Source organism: Silurus meridionalis, chromosome 4, assembly GCF_014805685.1.
Source record: "Silurus meridionalis isolate SWU-2019-XX chromosome 4, ASM1480568v1, whole genome shotgun sequence".
NCBI classification, from domain to species: Eukaryota; Metazoa; Chordata; class Actinopteri; order Siluriformes; family Siluridae; genus Silurus; species Silurus meridionalis.
Window position 1 is genome coordinate 24,593,423 of NC_060887.1, and position 16,485 is coordinate 24,609,907.

Sequence of the window (16,485 nt, forward strand, 5' to 3'; positions counted from 1 at the left end):
GTGTTTTTGATGATCTCCACAGACGTTGGTGTTCAGCAGGGATTGATCACTAAATGTCCTTCTGAAGTCAACAACCATCTTTATTTTATCAACATTCAGAGACAGGTTGTTGGCTTGGCACCAGTCTGTTAACGTCTGCACAATATCTCTGTATGCTGATTTCTCATATGTATAGGAAAGGTTAAGTTCAAGTATAGCTGCTTTATTTATCGCAGTGTCCAGATAGCTGATCCATAATTAAGCGTATATCTTCTGAATTATGTATCAAGTTGACTGGTTGTTTAGGAAGTTTAGGCAGTGACTGTTTTATTGAAAAAAAAGTCATGCGTGATGTGTCTGATATGAGGCGCTATGTCAAAAAACAGTCGGGATTGTTTTAAAGTCATTAATGCCTTTCCAAAGCAGTCCAGTAAATCTTTAGACATCTAGTCTAATCAGTGCTTACATAATTAACTGACATAACATAATTAACTAGTTACCAAATCAAGAACAAAGAGGTATCTAAACATTAAAAAAATCTTAAAATATAGTTCTAGGAATTCTTCACATATGAGTACAGTGCAGTTTGGATCTTTGTGCATTGTTTCACTGGAAGCAAGAAATGTGAGTTCCTGAATGACTGCACTCAATCTGGAACAGAAGGTCAAGTTTCATTATGTTGCTGCACAGGCAGGTTGAATGGGCAAGTTGCAGAACTGGGTAAGGCAGGAAGGCAAGGAAAACTTGGACAGGATTTTGCTTGGAATTGAATGCAGATTTTAAATAACAATGAGAAATTGATTACAGGAACTATGTGTTTGACAAGGCCATGATTTATGTCTCTATTTGTGAATAGGCATTGGTGGACCATCAGGGTCAGCAAGGCCTTCTCTGCTGGCCTAAAAACAAAAAAAATCAGAAGCACTGACCTACATTTACAGCCTAAATTGTAATATTTGTTTACAAAGTTTTTTTTTTTTTTTTCCAACGGCTTATTCTCTTTATTTCATAGTGTTACTCTTGGCTGCACTGCTTCCAGTACGTGTATGTGTATCTTCGATTTTTTTGTCAGATTTTAGCCTCTATGTGCTGCCATGTCAATTTAATCTGCCCAGGGCCTTCAGAATCAGTAGTGCTGGCCAATGTAACTTAGACTATATTAGCAATGGGTCTGTTTCTTTAACCAATCAGATTTCAAATTTGCCTCACAGAATAGCATCAGCATTTTTCCATCCTCGGATTGGTCCCTTGGTCAGAGGGAAACCTTTACAGCCAAGTTCGACTAGCAAAACACATCTGTAGTGCTCTGCACACATTAATACATCTGAGTTCAACTTTTTTATGAACACAATGGCTTATGGAGGAAGAGAAATTGATTTGGTCTCGGACATACTTAAAAATACATTTTCAAGAAAAGCTTGACATCCTAAGGAGGTCGGCCAACCCTGAAGCTAGCTAGCTTGTCTCAGCCTGGGAAAGGGTTTGTTTACCACTGGCTTACGGCCTCTAATATGTGAGTATCATTTTGAGTCTGCATCTCTGGTGACTAAGTTGTATTTTATTAGAATTAGAAAATGTTTTTGTCATGTTATTTATTCTGAACTGCTCCAGATGATGTAGGTGGCACAGTTGCAGTTGTAGTGTAGAGGATTGAAGCTTGCTTTAGTAAAATGATATTCACCCCCCAAATGCGCACTGCCTCCCGGTCTGTAATGCCATGTGTTGTTATATTGTGTTTTTGTATAGTATTGATGGTTTCTATAACTGCGACGTGGTAGTGGTGGTATTAAGTGGTGGATTAAGTCGGGTAAATCCCCACTGAAGGCCCAGGTACCAAATGCACAGCCCACCACTGTGACTAGGTGAATGAATATTTTAGAATTGAAACTAGTGTTTGAGGCTTGGCTGAAAAAATGTTAAAGAAGTGATCTTAAAATGTTTAAAGTGCTTCTAATCCTAACATGCCAGTGTGACAGTCAAGTCAAGTTAATTTCTATAGCGCTTCTCACAACAGACATTGTCTGACAGCAGGAGGTGGAATCAAATGCTCTGTAAAAGGTTAATAGAACAAGAACCAAATAAATATAACAAAAAAAGTTAAAGTTAGTCCTGAATGTGAAAAAAAAAAGATCTGAATGAGTATTAAATGCAAAATGTTAAATATGTGTAATTGTCGTTCTGAACTTTAACAGAATCATGAACATACAAGGTCTTCAGATTTATCATCAGTAAAAGAAATAAAGGGAAATGACACTGCTTTTTTAATTACATTACTGTAAACTAGACTAGTAGCACTTGTTATGATCCCTGGTTAAATACATCCTTGTCATTGCATTGCAATAGTATTAATTTTCTATTGGTTGCATTTTCCAGCAATAAAGAATCAAGAATTCTGCAAGTTGGCCATAAGCATAATCAGATTTACTAATATTTATTAATATAATTTTTTATTGAATCTTTTTATTTAAATCACGAGTCTTGCCAGAGAAATGCTGTTTCATCTGATACAATAATAATATATTATTGTACTGAACAATTGATTTAATAGAGACCCGTTTTATTATTGTCTTTTCTTTGTCTTGGGTTGGAACATAAATAGAAAACAGTTATACTGCTGGGACTCTAAGCTCCACCTGGTGGTAAGATTGAGTTGAAACATAAATACTTTAAATGATGTCCTAAGGGAGAGACCTTTTGCGTGACGGATTTGCAGACCCGCTCCAGCAAAGGTCTGTCCCGCAAAGTTCTGTCCCGCCCGCAAAACCCCGCAGGTAAAATGTCCAAGTAGTTTTATTTTCAATGCACTGACTGCTTCTTCTGTACTAGTTTCACTTGCATTCCTTTTAAATATTTTTTAAATGAAAAAGAAAAGGAAAATTATCAAACGTTTCATTTTATTTAAGTTTGACTTTTTGTGTCAATGATGAACATCGACACGAACAAGGAACTTTTCAGAACAAAGAACATCAACTGAAATGATATAAAATAAATACAGGCCAAGGTTTTGTTGTGATGTTTCTTTCTTTAACAATGAAGTATCTGTAGCACTCAGTGATTCTCCTCTGTTTCACGCTTCAGACATTGTGCCTCAACCCAGTCTCACGGCATTTCGTGATATAGTAACGAAATTTAATCTGACCTTGTGCCTGTAAATCGTTGAATTTTATTTTAGCTGCCATTGTTGCTTTTGTGCAGTAGATACCTAACAGTTTATTTGGGTTTTTTTTCTATTTCTGTATTCTTGTTATATATATATATATATATATATATATATATATATATATATATATATATATATATATATATATATATATATACGACCATTTTTGCATAATTTTATTTTCCCACAACCAGCACACACAAGTACATGTGTATTTTACTGCCCGCACCCGCATTCACCCATCAAATCTTGTCTCTATCCTATGCTCAGTGCTTCACCTCCTTATATTTATTAATTATATTTATGTTGGCACATCTGTGATGCGCTGCTTCTAATGCTTTTGGTTGGTGCTGTATTTTTTGTTACTCCATGAGAAATTAGCAGGCACCAGTTGTGCTGACATAAAGATACCCAAGAAAAATGTCTTAGACAAAATAAATAACAATTCAAATTTCCATTTGGGTCTAAACTAGGGCAAGAACCTCTTTAATTATTCAGATTTTACTAGAGAAAGCCAGTGTAGAAATATAAGAGACAGCAAAATACTGGACTCCAAGATACAGAGTGGAATGAAGATCTATGTTGCAGTTACAGCAGAAACTCCACTCAGATACATGGACCTACAAGATGACAAACACAATGGCATTGATGGTGGTATTAGTCAGAATGTTGAATCTTATCTGTTTGAGGCAAATGCACAGATAAGCAGGACAGACAGTAGGACAGCTTAAACAGCTAAAGCACTGCTGCATCAGTCTCTTTACATACAGATGGAGTGAGGACTATATCCTTCTGGCAGCAGCATCACCAGGATGTTAAATTATCTTGCGTTAAATCAGTTAAAAACTGTTAAATAATGTAAACTACTTAAGTCAACTAGAAAAGTAATACAAATTTGGTTACACAATATATAAAAAGTTAATTATAAAGATATTCTAGGGGGAGTTTTACTTTTACTTCCTACTGCCACAAAATTGCACTGTTAGAGTTGTGTTGGGGGTAATGTTTAAGTGATGTTTTTTCCAGCACAATGAATTTGAAAAAAATATATATATATATATATCTAAGTGTCAGATGTGTACAGGCAAAACATTTGAATTAAAAGCAGTTTTACTTCTATATTTATGCTTTAATTTATCAAATCCCATTACAAACCCGAATCCAAAAAAGTTGCAAAACAGAATGCAATGATGTGGAAGTTTCAAATGTCAATATTTTATTCAGAATACAACATAGATGACATATCAAATGTTTAAACTGAGAAAATGTATCATTTTAGGGGAAAAACAAGTTGATTTTTAATTTAATGGCATCAACACTTGAGATGTGTTGATGCCATTAAATTAAAAATCAACTTATTTTTTAAAAGGTGGGACAAGGACATGTTTACCACTGTGTGGCATCCCCTCTTCTTTTTCTAACAGTCTGCAAATGTCTGGGGACTGAGGAGACAAGTTGCTCAAGTTTAGGAATAAGTACGTTGTCACATTCTTGTCTAAAACAGGCTTCTAGTTGTTCAAATGTCTTAGGTCTTCTTTGTCACATCTTCCTCTTTATGATGCGCCAAATGTTTTCTATGGGTGAAAGATCTGGACTGCAGGCTGGCCATTTCAGTACCCGGAACCTTGATGCAGTATGTGGTCTGGCATTGTCATGTTGGAAAATGCAAGGTCTTCTATAAAAGAGACGACGTCTGGAAATCAGTATTAGTTGTTCTAGAACTTGGATATACTTTTCAGCATTGATGGTGCCTTTCCAGATGTGTAAGCTGCCCATGCCACAGGCACTCATGCAACCCCATACCATCAGAGATGCAGGCTTCTGAACTGAGCGCTGATAACAACTTGGGTTGTCCTTATCCTATTTAGTCCGGATGACATGGCGTCACAGTTTTCGAAAAATAACTTTAAATTTTGATTCGTCTGACCACAGAACAGTTTTCCATCTTGCCACAGTCCATTTTAAATAAGCTTTGGCCCAGAGAAAACGCCTGCGCTTCTGGATGTTTAGATATGGCTTATTTTTTGACCTATACAGTTTTAGCCCGTAATGGCGAATGGCATGGTGGATTGTGTTCACTGACAATGTTTTCTGGAAGTATTCCTGAGCCCATTTAGTGATTTCCATTACAGTAGCATTCCAGTATGTGATGCAGTGCCGTCTAAGGGCCCGAAGATCACAGGCATCCAGTATGGTTTTCCGGCCTTGACCTTTACGCACAGAGATTGTTCCAAAATTATTACTGTAGATGATGATAACTCCATTCTCTTTGCAATTTTTCTCAGAGAAACTCTTTTCTGATAATGCTCCACTATTTTTTGTTAACTTCTGAGAGACACTGCCACTCTGATAGGCTCTTTTTATACCCAATGATGTTGCCAATTGACCTAATAAGTTGCAAATTGGTCCTCCAGCTGTTCCTTATATGTACATTTAACTTTTCCGGCCTCTTCTTGCTACCTGTCCCAACTTTTTTGGAATGTGTAGCTCTCATGAAATCCAAAATGAGCCAATATTTGGCATGACATTTCAAAATGTCTCACTTTCAACATTTGATATGTTATCTATATTCTATTGTGAATAAAATATAAGTTTATAAGATTTGTAAATTATTGAATTCCTTTTTTATTTACAATTTGTACAGTGTCCCAACTTTTTTGGAATCGGGTTTCTTACAATTTTGTCACTTGGCAGTTGCCTTTATCCAGAGAGACTTAAGGGTTAAGGGCCTTACACAAGGTCCAAGGATTGGCAACTTGGTCATGCTGGGAGTTAAACTCACGACCTTCCAATCAGTCCAACAACTTAAAACTATGCAGTAGATAAAATATATTCAGTATGTGCATAATACATTTCATTAATAGTAAACACTACACAATGTTGATGTGGACATTGTCATGTTTGACAGATTGGCTTCTCAGCATTACTGAACAGAATCCAGGAGAATCCATGTCCTCTATGGCTTTATTGATGTGCACTTTTACTTTCACACACATTTATATAGTAAAGTGGATTATTGCCATTTAAAAAAATGTGTATTTCAGATTGGCATTGAAATATTTTTTACACATACATTTACCAAATGAATGTATACCATAAGTAAAACAGCACTGCAGAAATCTGATAATATCCATTATATATCATGGGTAACATCAACAGTCTCTATAGTGACATATTTCTTTCCAAAACAGGAATTATAAGCCCCTGCATATTGTTAAAATGGCATACCACGAAAAGGAATATGGCTTTGATAAAGCCAAGGACTGAATTGCTTAAATATTGAAACTTAAATTTGTCAAAAAAAAAAAAAAAAAGATTATTCACAAAATATGAACATAACTCTCAAGCAGTAAAAAAGTATAGAGAAAAAATCTGCTATTAAGTCCCCTCCTAGCAGCTTTTCCCCATGTTCATAGTAAAAATCCTTAAACATTTATTAAACATAAGAAGAATAGGATGGAGAAATGATAATACTATTACCCAGTTTTATTGGCTAGTGTGTTAAGCACCTTTTACTAATTTTCCCTAATCGAAGTCTGGCAGGCAGTTTGAGCCAACAAAATGTTTTACAGTACATTACCTAATCTAATTAGCTCAATGTCTTGACTTTCTGCATAGAAGTTCATATCAGTGGAGTGATGGATTTAGCTTCTCTAGTAACGGACAGATGTTTTGTTTTTTGTTTTTTTCTTTTTTTGTGTGTGTTTTTACATTTCGTGAATATCATGGCTTTAGAATGCTGGATACAGGACAATGCTACATAATGCTGTGATGTGTGTGTTTTATTAACTCTCTGTTTCTCATCGTAAAGCACACACACATACTTGTTCAGCCTCTCTCACCCATAATAAACATTATAACAAAGACATATGAAATCTTTTTTTAAGCTGACGTTTTATATAGGTATATATATCTATGAACACCACTATCACACAATACAAATCCACTCTTCACCACAGTTGGAATATACAAAACTCATAAAAGAACAGCATCAGGTCAAACAACAAGTAAAATTCGTTAAAGCACTCATTAGTGGTATCCTCCCATCATTTGGTTTGTCTATTGGCAAAAATTCAGAGTTGCTCGTCTGAGTTTGCTCCTTTCTTCAAAGTTCAGCTCCTGTCTTTGGAAATATTCATTGCACTGTCCCTTTTAAGACCTATAAGGTTTTCATGTCCGAAGTCCAATCCACTGCTTGCTTTCCGTTCAGTCTGAACAGTCTGAAGACTCTTGAGCCCAGTGGAAGAAATCTGCATTCGTGCAGGAAGGAGAGCAGTGATGCTACAGCTCATTCTCCGAGTTAAATCCTTGACAAACTCTGCTCTCGTCTAGGAGCCTTCCTTCGCCTCTGGACTCTCTGTGGGTGTAGGGGGCTCGTCTGTGCTAGGAGACTGTGCTCCTGCCGGCCCATCTTGGAAAGATAGAAAGGAATAGAATGGGGAGGGGTTATATTTCAAGCATTTTTTAAATAGAAAGAAGAAAAAATGATCTGGTAGCAGAATCATATATAATAGGATATAAATGAGCTTAAATATTCTGCATGGAGGAATGAAAGCTGTATTCTATCTTTATTATTTTACAGAAAATGTCAGTGCTGTTGTTCTCTCCAGGGTAGGCATCATAAAATATTTAAAGGATACAGAGAAATTTCACAACTTTGCACTGCTGTATGAAGAAATCCTCTGTAATTGAAATTGTGTATGTGTATGTTAAAGCTTAAAGCATATTTTTATATACAAATTGTTTGAATGAAGGTGCCAAAAATTCAAATTCAAACTGCTTTAGAAATATTTTCGAAAACAGATATATAAAAAACTTCGACTACACCGCTGATAGTTTTACTCTTTGTTTATCTCTTCTTTCAATTCATAAATATTACCAGTAAGAGATAGTTCAGCCAGTTTAAGTGACAGGTCAGGGGGGACTCCTGCAGGAGAACCCAGGATGTCAGGCAGTGCATTGCGGCGACCAGATCGGCCTGACGAAGCGAAGTCCAGCACTGGCTCCAGCTCTGTCATCTCTGAGAAAGATAAAAGAAACAGGACAAACGTCAATCATTGCAAAACGATTACAAGAACCAAATGCATTGTCAGTAAATGGCACATTTTCCTGTGTGTATCACAACCACGCTAACAAGCACAACTAACCTGTCACCAGAGGGAGACAGAGCATTGAAATGTAACATATCCGGCATCATACCCTCACATTCCTTTTTTTTTATTTTTGCAAGCATAGGATATAACCTACCCATGGGTCATATTATACAATAATGCATAACATAGCTCACTAAACATGGCTTTTATAATATAGTTTAATATAGCTTAATCTACCTAATAACCCTTGGCTTTCTGTCTCTGTCAGCAAGCAGTAACCATGGCAACAGCATGGAATTACCTATCTGCTACTGCATGGCAACAGGTAATCTCTTTTGACAAATTGCTCCCGGGTTGCAGCTCGGTTCCATTTTCTCCTTCGGGTGTGCTTTATTTTCGTCGTTTTTCAGCAGAAATTCTTTCTACCATGGTCTGTTTGTGCCGTTTCAGCTATAGATCATGAAAAGTATCACTGCTTTTCTCAGTGCGATCATCAAACATAAATCCCAGCCACTATGGAATATGTTCATGGTGCTGTTAGTGTACTCTCCTCCTAAGATGCACCCAGGAACTGCAAACACTTAATCTGTACTAAAGCCGAAGAGGGACAGCGGGTAAAGGTGAACATGAATAAAAGGTTGTAAAAATAAATGATTAATCAATTAGCTCAGCTAATCATGTTATTTCAGTGTTTCCTAATACAGGGGTCAGCCAGTCTATATTTGTGCTTCATTTCATTAATAATGCATAGTAGTATGATTGATAGATATGGCCACAAAAGCTGTAACTGTAATTCAGTGTTGCTGGTTGGTGGGTCAGGTAGATGATGCAGCTTAGAGTAAAAAAAAAATTCCAAAACTAAGCTTGGAAACAATAATGACATTATGTATTAAAAGGAATGAATAGTAAGATACTTTTATTTTGCACCTGTGTTATGTAAGAGTAATTTAGGAATGCTAATACAATGTTGAGCTATATAACAAAAGGCTCTATATGAATTAGTATTCATATCCATAATTCCCTAAGTACCAATCTGTATTTATTGTCAAACATTATCTAAACATTTTAATAAGGTGCTGTGCTCTGCCTCCACTGGAAATGTCACACATTTCAAGTGTGCATTTTGGGTGCAGGAATCACAAAAGTGTTAATAAAAAACACTTTGCCAAGTGTCGAAAACATGAAAAAAGAAAGAAGATAGAAAAAGAAATATGCTAAATGGGGTGTGTGTGTGTGTGTGTCTACACATTTCCACAATCTTATCAACAGCTCTCATACCAGCATTCCCTCCCTCTCTGACCTTTTCTGCAGTTTCATCTCTGTATGCTTATAAGAGAACATTAGCTACAGCCTATGATGTTTCATAAGAGTAAAGTATAATATACCGATAAGTAGACAAACTCTATACAGTATCTATTCTATACATATATATATATATATATTCCCTTTTTTGTTAATTTGGTTTTCTATAGCTGGTGGCTAAGCTCTAATATGGCAGTACAGCCACTGTTCAAATTTTCCAGTAGTGCTCCTTCATCTGTTGAATTTCAAGTAAAATTAGTAATTTAAAAGCGCCTAACCTCTTCCAATACAGTTAGCCTTCATATATTTATTACATAAACAATATTAATTTTGATTTCAAAATACCAAAAATGAATGTCTTTATAAAATAATGGCAAATCAGATGTTTTTTAACAGCTCTTCCTGAACTGCCTCTTTTCAGATTAAACCCTGGCTTTGTGCCATTTCCCTAAATATTTAGAAATGCATTCATTTATCAGGTCAATATATCACATGATAAAACATTCCATTACTAGCATAATTAATGTTTGCCTTCCTAACTCATAATCATCATCTCTTCTTGTTTCAGTTTCTCCTCCTAATATCATTCTTCCTCCGGCCTGCCTGCTGTCTTGCTGTGATTCGGGAAGCTTTCTAATCCATTTTGTATGAAGCTGGAGGATTATGGAGCAGACGATGTTACATCCACTGCTCTGCAAAATAGACTGACACATTCCTCTTCATGCTTCCTTCCTTTTCTCTAGTACACCGAAAAAGATATGATTTGCCATTAATCTGTTAAAAGATGCACACCAGGTGTGTCAGTCCTGTGGGAATAGAGAATAAATATCTGTAAACCAGCACTACAACAAGCACTGTTGCTCCCGACTGGAAAAAAAAAGATTACAGTTGGAATAATGAATAGACTTGTAATCATAGTGAGGGAGGATTCTTAGGATCTGAGATAACATTGGTGAATAAACAATACAGCAATAATAATTCATAATTATAATATTAATTGTCATTAGTAATCTGTAAAACACAACCATACATAAAAAACTAAATCGGGAAAAGAATTGTAATAAATGTAATGCTCATACTTGGTTTAACTCTATACTGTGTTAACTAAACTACAATCTGTGAGCTAAGTCTTGAGTTCCACCTCATAACCTATTGTTATTCATTCATTTGCATTCGGGAACATACTACCTGCTGGTTGAAGTGCACTTGATGTTCTAATGGCAGTAATCATTTAAATAAGAAACTATTGCGTTTACACGCTTTATTGTTCCCAATTAGCTAGAAATGAGGTATCACAAAGGCAACACTCTGTACAGATCACCCTGAAACCACAAGAGACTGTGTTAAAAGCATAAGGTGAATATTATCTTATTACCAAGCTATTAAAACACTGTAAACCAAATTACAAATCAGTTTATAATATACATCACAAGTGGGCGATACTAACAGCAAAAAAAAAATTCTATATTTCCCACAACACATGCTAGTCATTTTGGCTACCTCCATAAACAAGACCCAGCTCAAACTGTTATTGAACCAACACTGCGTCATGTGTGTGACTGTACCACTCCATTGAGTTACACAACCGCTAAAAGAATCCGATTCTGAAGAAATTCCTGAAATATTGCTGAACGGAGAGTTTCTCATAAAATCGGAAGAAAAGTAGATGAAGTGTGATATGTATTTATGTATCAGCCACAATGATTAATTAGAATATAGCAGAAGATAAATACTTTGTAAAATGTGTTTATTTTATACAGTTTTCTGTCCTGGTGCAAGATGCAATGCATGCATATTAACACACATTCCCAGGGGCCCAGGGGCAATTTTGTTTAGCCAGTCCACCTCCTGGCATGTTTTTAGGAGGAAATTAGAGACTCCGGAGGAAATCCACATTCTTTTAATTGTTTGAATAAAGCTTTTGGCCAAAGTGACTTACAACTGGAGAGTTAAGAGTCATGCTCAAGGATTCAGCAATGGCAACTTGGTGGTGCTTGAATTTGAACTTTCAAACTTCTGATTAATAGACCAATGTATTAATTACTGAGCCCCCACTTCTCTATTTCCATGAACCGACAGTCATTTCTGTACAGACAGGACTGAACTCAAGGTCCTTGACCAGAAAGGTACCAATATGCTGTACCATTTTGTACTATTGTGCATCCCACAAAATCATAAAAAAAAAACAAGATAGATCACTTCATCATGCATGCACATTTGCTAGCTATTGAATTAAAGCTGCACATCACACAGACAGTACACTAGAGTCTAAGTATTGAGAACCACATGCTGAAGCACCCTTATATTCATCAGATTGTTTAAGAAAGTTGCAAGGTGGGTCCTTCATAGATAGGACTTGTTTGTCCACCACTTCCCACAGATGCTTGATTGTATTAAGATTTGGAGAATTGGTAGGCCAATTCAATACCTTGATTTATGTCTCATGTTCCTCAAGCCATTCCTTAACAATATTGCAGTTTGGCAGAACGCATTATTCTGCTGAAAGATGCCACTGATATTAGGGAGTATCACAGCCTTGAAGGGTGCTGTAATACCTCCCGAAAGAAAGTCAACATAAATTCTGGGAGACGAGCAGAAAACTACACAGAGCATCTTGCTGCCTCCGTGGGCTTTTCTTTTTTTCATAGTGCATCCTGGAGCCATCTTTTCCCCAGGTAAAATAATTTAGTTGTTCTACCTATTATATATCTTGACAACTCTACTTTAAGAACATATACAAACATACTGTGTATTTTCCCAGAAATTCCTGCAAAAGATCATCATGGTGACAAAACACTAAGTCTACAAGTCATCAAAGACAACTAAAACCTTTATAGCGTAATGCGATTGCACACACACAGTGCATGTCATGCTTCAAGCAAGTTGTTGGATAGCTTTTGAAAATGAGTTTCCATCACTACTCAAATACGGATGCCAGGTATAGATTCAATGCATAAGATGCAATGAAAACGTTAAAGAAATACAATCAATTGGATCATATCTGCTCTTCCAGCACACTTAGACAGTTAATGCCTTATTCAGTAGTATCATTTACTACTTAAAAAAAAACAAAAAAAAAGCACTTTTCCAGATGCTCATCTGTGTCGGAGTGTGTCCTAACAGGCTCGGGCAGCGTGTTGCATAAGATTTAAGGGCTGTGACAAACCCTAGATGACATGGTGGAAGTAAACACAAGAGCACCACAGCCTCAGGAGCCAGATCCCTTCACGTGTCCTCATCTGACCATCACAAAGTCATCAGAGTGGCTTTTATTTCAATAGAAATCTTATAAAGGGCAAAACACAATGTTTAGTAATGATGTTTCCTAACTGGTAGCAAATCAGTGGAGTACAGAACTCTACAGGCAAAGCATGTATTCATTTAGTCGAGTGTTACTATTATTAGATACAGTAGTTCAAATATTGAGCTTGCTGAGTCTTGACAAAAATATTAAATGCTGTGCCACGTGTGTGCTCCGTCTTCTACGTGTTTTATACTTAGGGTACCATCTGTACGATCAAGAACTAACTGGGTTTGTGTTGGGTACTCTTGTTTTTTTCCTATTCATGCAACAATGTTACGACGTCTGACTGACAGCTGACAGATATTCCATTAAATACAACCGAGTAGAGAGATTTGCAAGACATTTGTGTGTTTATTTATTTATTTAGTTTTATACATTTAAAAAGAAAAGCATGCCATGCATGAAGGAGAAGATCTCAGCCTTCCTCAATCCACACACAGCCTGGAGCAATTCTCACCTCCATCCTGGTCTGAAACGGGTTATGGCACACACACAGAACGTCATCACGCTTTTTATGACCTCATAAAGGGTGCACGTGAAATTTTTCAAGCTGTGGTTTGGAGAAATCTAGACAAAACTAAAGCTTTTCTGTCTTCTGTTCACACTCATTTATTGTACGATCCCGTTGTGTAGAACACGATGCACAAGACCTTTATAACCTGTTTAAGAGCCACAACCTGTCAGGGCAGCAATAACCAGCAGGATCTTACATAACTACTGTTTTATTTCAGCCTATGTTGTACCAGTTGTGTAATGTGTCGTGTGTGTATATATATATATATATATATATATATATATATATATATATATATATATATATATATATATAAAATGAAACACTTGGCATACAAGGAAATAAAAAAGAAATAGACAGTGGATCAGCTTACCGGTGAGTGAGGAATTCAGGCGCTACGTGTCCAGTACAACATACACACACTGATGATAGACATGGTGCTGAAGGACCACCTGCCTCTGATCTGTGATATGATTTCACCTCTCTCTCTCTCTCTCTCTCTCTCTCTCTCTCTCTCTCTTTCGCTGAACGGGTGGGGGTGTATAGATATAGGCACTGCCAAGCAAACAGGACTGTACCATTCCACACAGGAAACTGGGTGAGAGAAAAGAAAAGAGAAGAAGAAAAGGGAGGGAGAGAGGGAGCGTTCATTTGGATGGCTCAAACAATACAGAAGGCAGGGTTGCCAAGTATGCTTCCAAAATCAGCACAATACAAAGAACACTTAAAACACGAAATGTCCAACAAATACTTAAAATCCACAGAGTATAAAATGTGTATTTTATTCACTCCTGTAGCTGGCCATATTCACTATTGGATTTATTTGCAAACACACTCTTAGCAGTAATGGTTAATGTATCATGTGACAGTGGACTGAAGTTTATTTAGTTTTTTTGTTGTTTGTTTTTTTTATGTTTAAGGTTATTATTTTGCTTTTTATGGGAGTTCATCTCTATAACCTCAATTTCAGAGAAGCCCAAACCCTTTCCAATGAAAAGTCAAACATGATTGAGGGCCATGACCAAATGTTGCATTCTACCTACTATTTATATTAAAACGAAAGATGCCATTTTAATCTAATTTACAATTTTATATTATAAAAATTAGTTTTCATTATTTTCATAAATGGCACGGCCCTAGTTTGCTCTATACCAATGTTATTTAATTTTAAGAGATGTACATTTTTTTGTCCTTAGACAATCCCTTTTCCTATCGCTCTTTTCAGCAGCACCTAAACAGTTACAATGCTCTATAAACAGAAACCCAGCAGTGTTCTGATTAATCTTCAGACTTTTATATTTACTCATTGAAATTTCTGATGAGTCTATTTCTTTTCTACCAGTAAAATGAAATAAAAGTGTGACAGTTATAATGCCACGGATGTAAAATAATCAAAATTGTTATTATTAAGTTTCCCAGAAGTTCTTTTTAAGGCTGTTTCTGCAAATGGTTCATTCCTGATTTTGAGTCACAGAGTTTTTTTATTGCCACTGTGATTTCTGGTTTGCTGATCAGGGATGTAAATATGAAGCTACATCTAGATTTTTGTTGCTGATCATTTCTATAAAATTCTTTTTGAATATAAATTCACTGAAAAGTTAAATAGTTTTTTTATTTTATTAAATTGCAAAAATATTTAAAATCTGTCCACCCCTAAACTGTAACATTGTTTTTTAGTGGTCTATTTACTGTATAAAAATATTACCTTTATAACATCCAAACAAACACAGGAAGGACATATGGAGCTGATGATAAATTTCAGGCCTGAAGCTGTGAAACTGTGAGACACCAACTGTACCTGCTGCACCACCCATCGAAAATATGAAGATTTGAAATTAGCTATTGTGGTTCACAGTTTGACACCCTGTCAACAGACAGTGGTAATCACTATCATTGTCCCTGAAGGACCAGAGGGACAAGTGGTTAGGTAATAATGCTCTCAATGCTGCAGCCAGAACACAAACCACAAGTCCCAAGCCTGAGAAATTGGGGAGGGTTGCTTCAGGGATGGAATCCAGCATAAAATTCTGTGCAAAAAACTAATACAACTTTTTTCTTAATATATTGTAAATTATATTTTTGTATGCTTTGTTTTTAAAAGCTTACCATAGTAAACTAAAAAAACAAAAAGGGAACTGAAAAATTATTACATGATACACTGCAAATGTGTCCATAATTACGGAAAATGAAGCAGTAAATAAATTGTGAATAAAAACTAGTCCCTGTTTTATGTATCATAGGTGTTTGTTCTCCTAATGAATAGTTAAAAATAAGCTAAGGCATTAGTGCACTTTAAAAAAAAACAAAATTGGGTCCAGACAGACAGATAGATGGATAGATACAGTATCGCACAATTCAGCAACCATTTTAGTATATAATTTAGTATATAATTTAGTATATATTCTTAAAGAACAATACTATAGAAATGAGATGAGAAGTAATGACGCACAAATAATTTGTTTCAGTATTTAAAAGTATCAGTATTTTACTTCACTATTTATTTTCAGACAACTTTGTACTTTCACTTATTAAATTTTTTACACAAATATCTGTACTTTCTACTTACATTTTTAAACCAAACTCATTATTTTTGTTTTAATCTATTTGGTGACATGATCAATATATTTTCTTTTCATTGTACACCGTTTTCAGCCCATGAACCTATTTCTTGTCATTTTTCAATCTACTGCTGGTGAATCAATTCCTGGCTCTCACACACCACAGACGTAGACTAGTTTACAAAGATAACAATAAGCAATGCAGAAGGTAACAAAAAGTCTGGGGTTAACGTGGATGAGACAGAGGGAGTCAGTGATGTAAACATGACTGAAAACAGAGACTTACCTGATCATCATCATCTTTTCTTTTCTTTTCTCTGGTGGATGTTCAGACTGGATACATTTATGATGTAACAAAAACTTTTATTATTTTGAATTAATATATCAATATGATGTGAGGTCCAGTTACCAGCGTGACACTAAAACAGATAGTAGTACTGTTTTTTATTTATTTATTTATTTATTTATTTTTACTTTTCGCACTACGACACTTTAATCACTTTAATCTCTGGACTGTCACTTTAACTCTGGACTTGCACAGCACAGTGCACTTTATACCACACCATACTGCACAC

General features: G+C 35.8%; 1 long non-coding RNA gene across 1 annotated transcript; it reads left to right on the plus strand.

Annotated features, from left to right (window-relative positions):
* Positions 1–1,257: 1,257 nt before the first annotated feature.
* On the plus strand, positions 1,258–13,204 carry LOC124383857. Its single transcript, XR_006925288.1, has 3 exons — positions 1,258–1,492; positions 8,501–8,557; positions 10,103–13,204. It is a non-coding gene; the product is annotated as an uncharacterized LOC124383857 (long non-coding RNA).
* Positions 13,205–16,485: the final 3,281 nt, after the last annotated feature.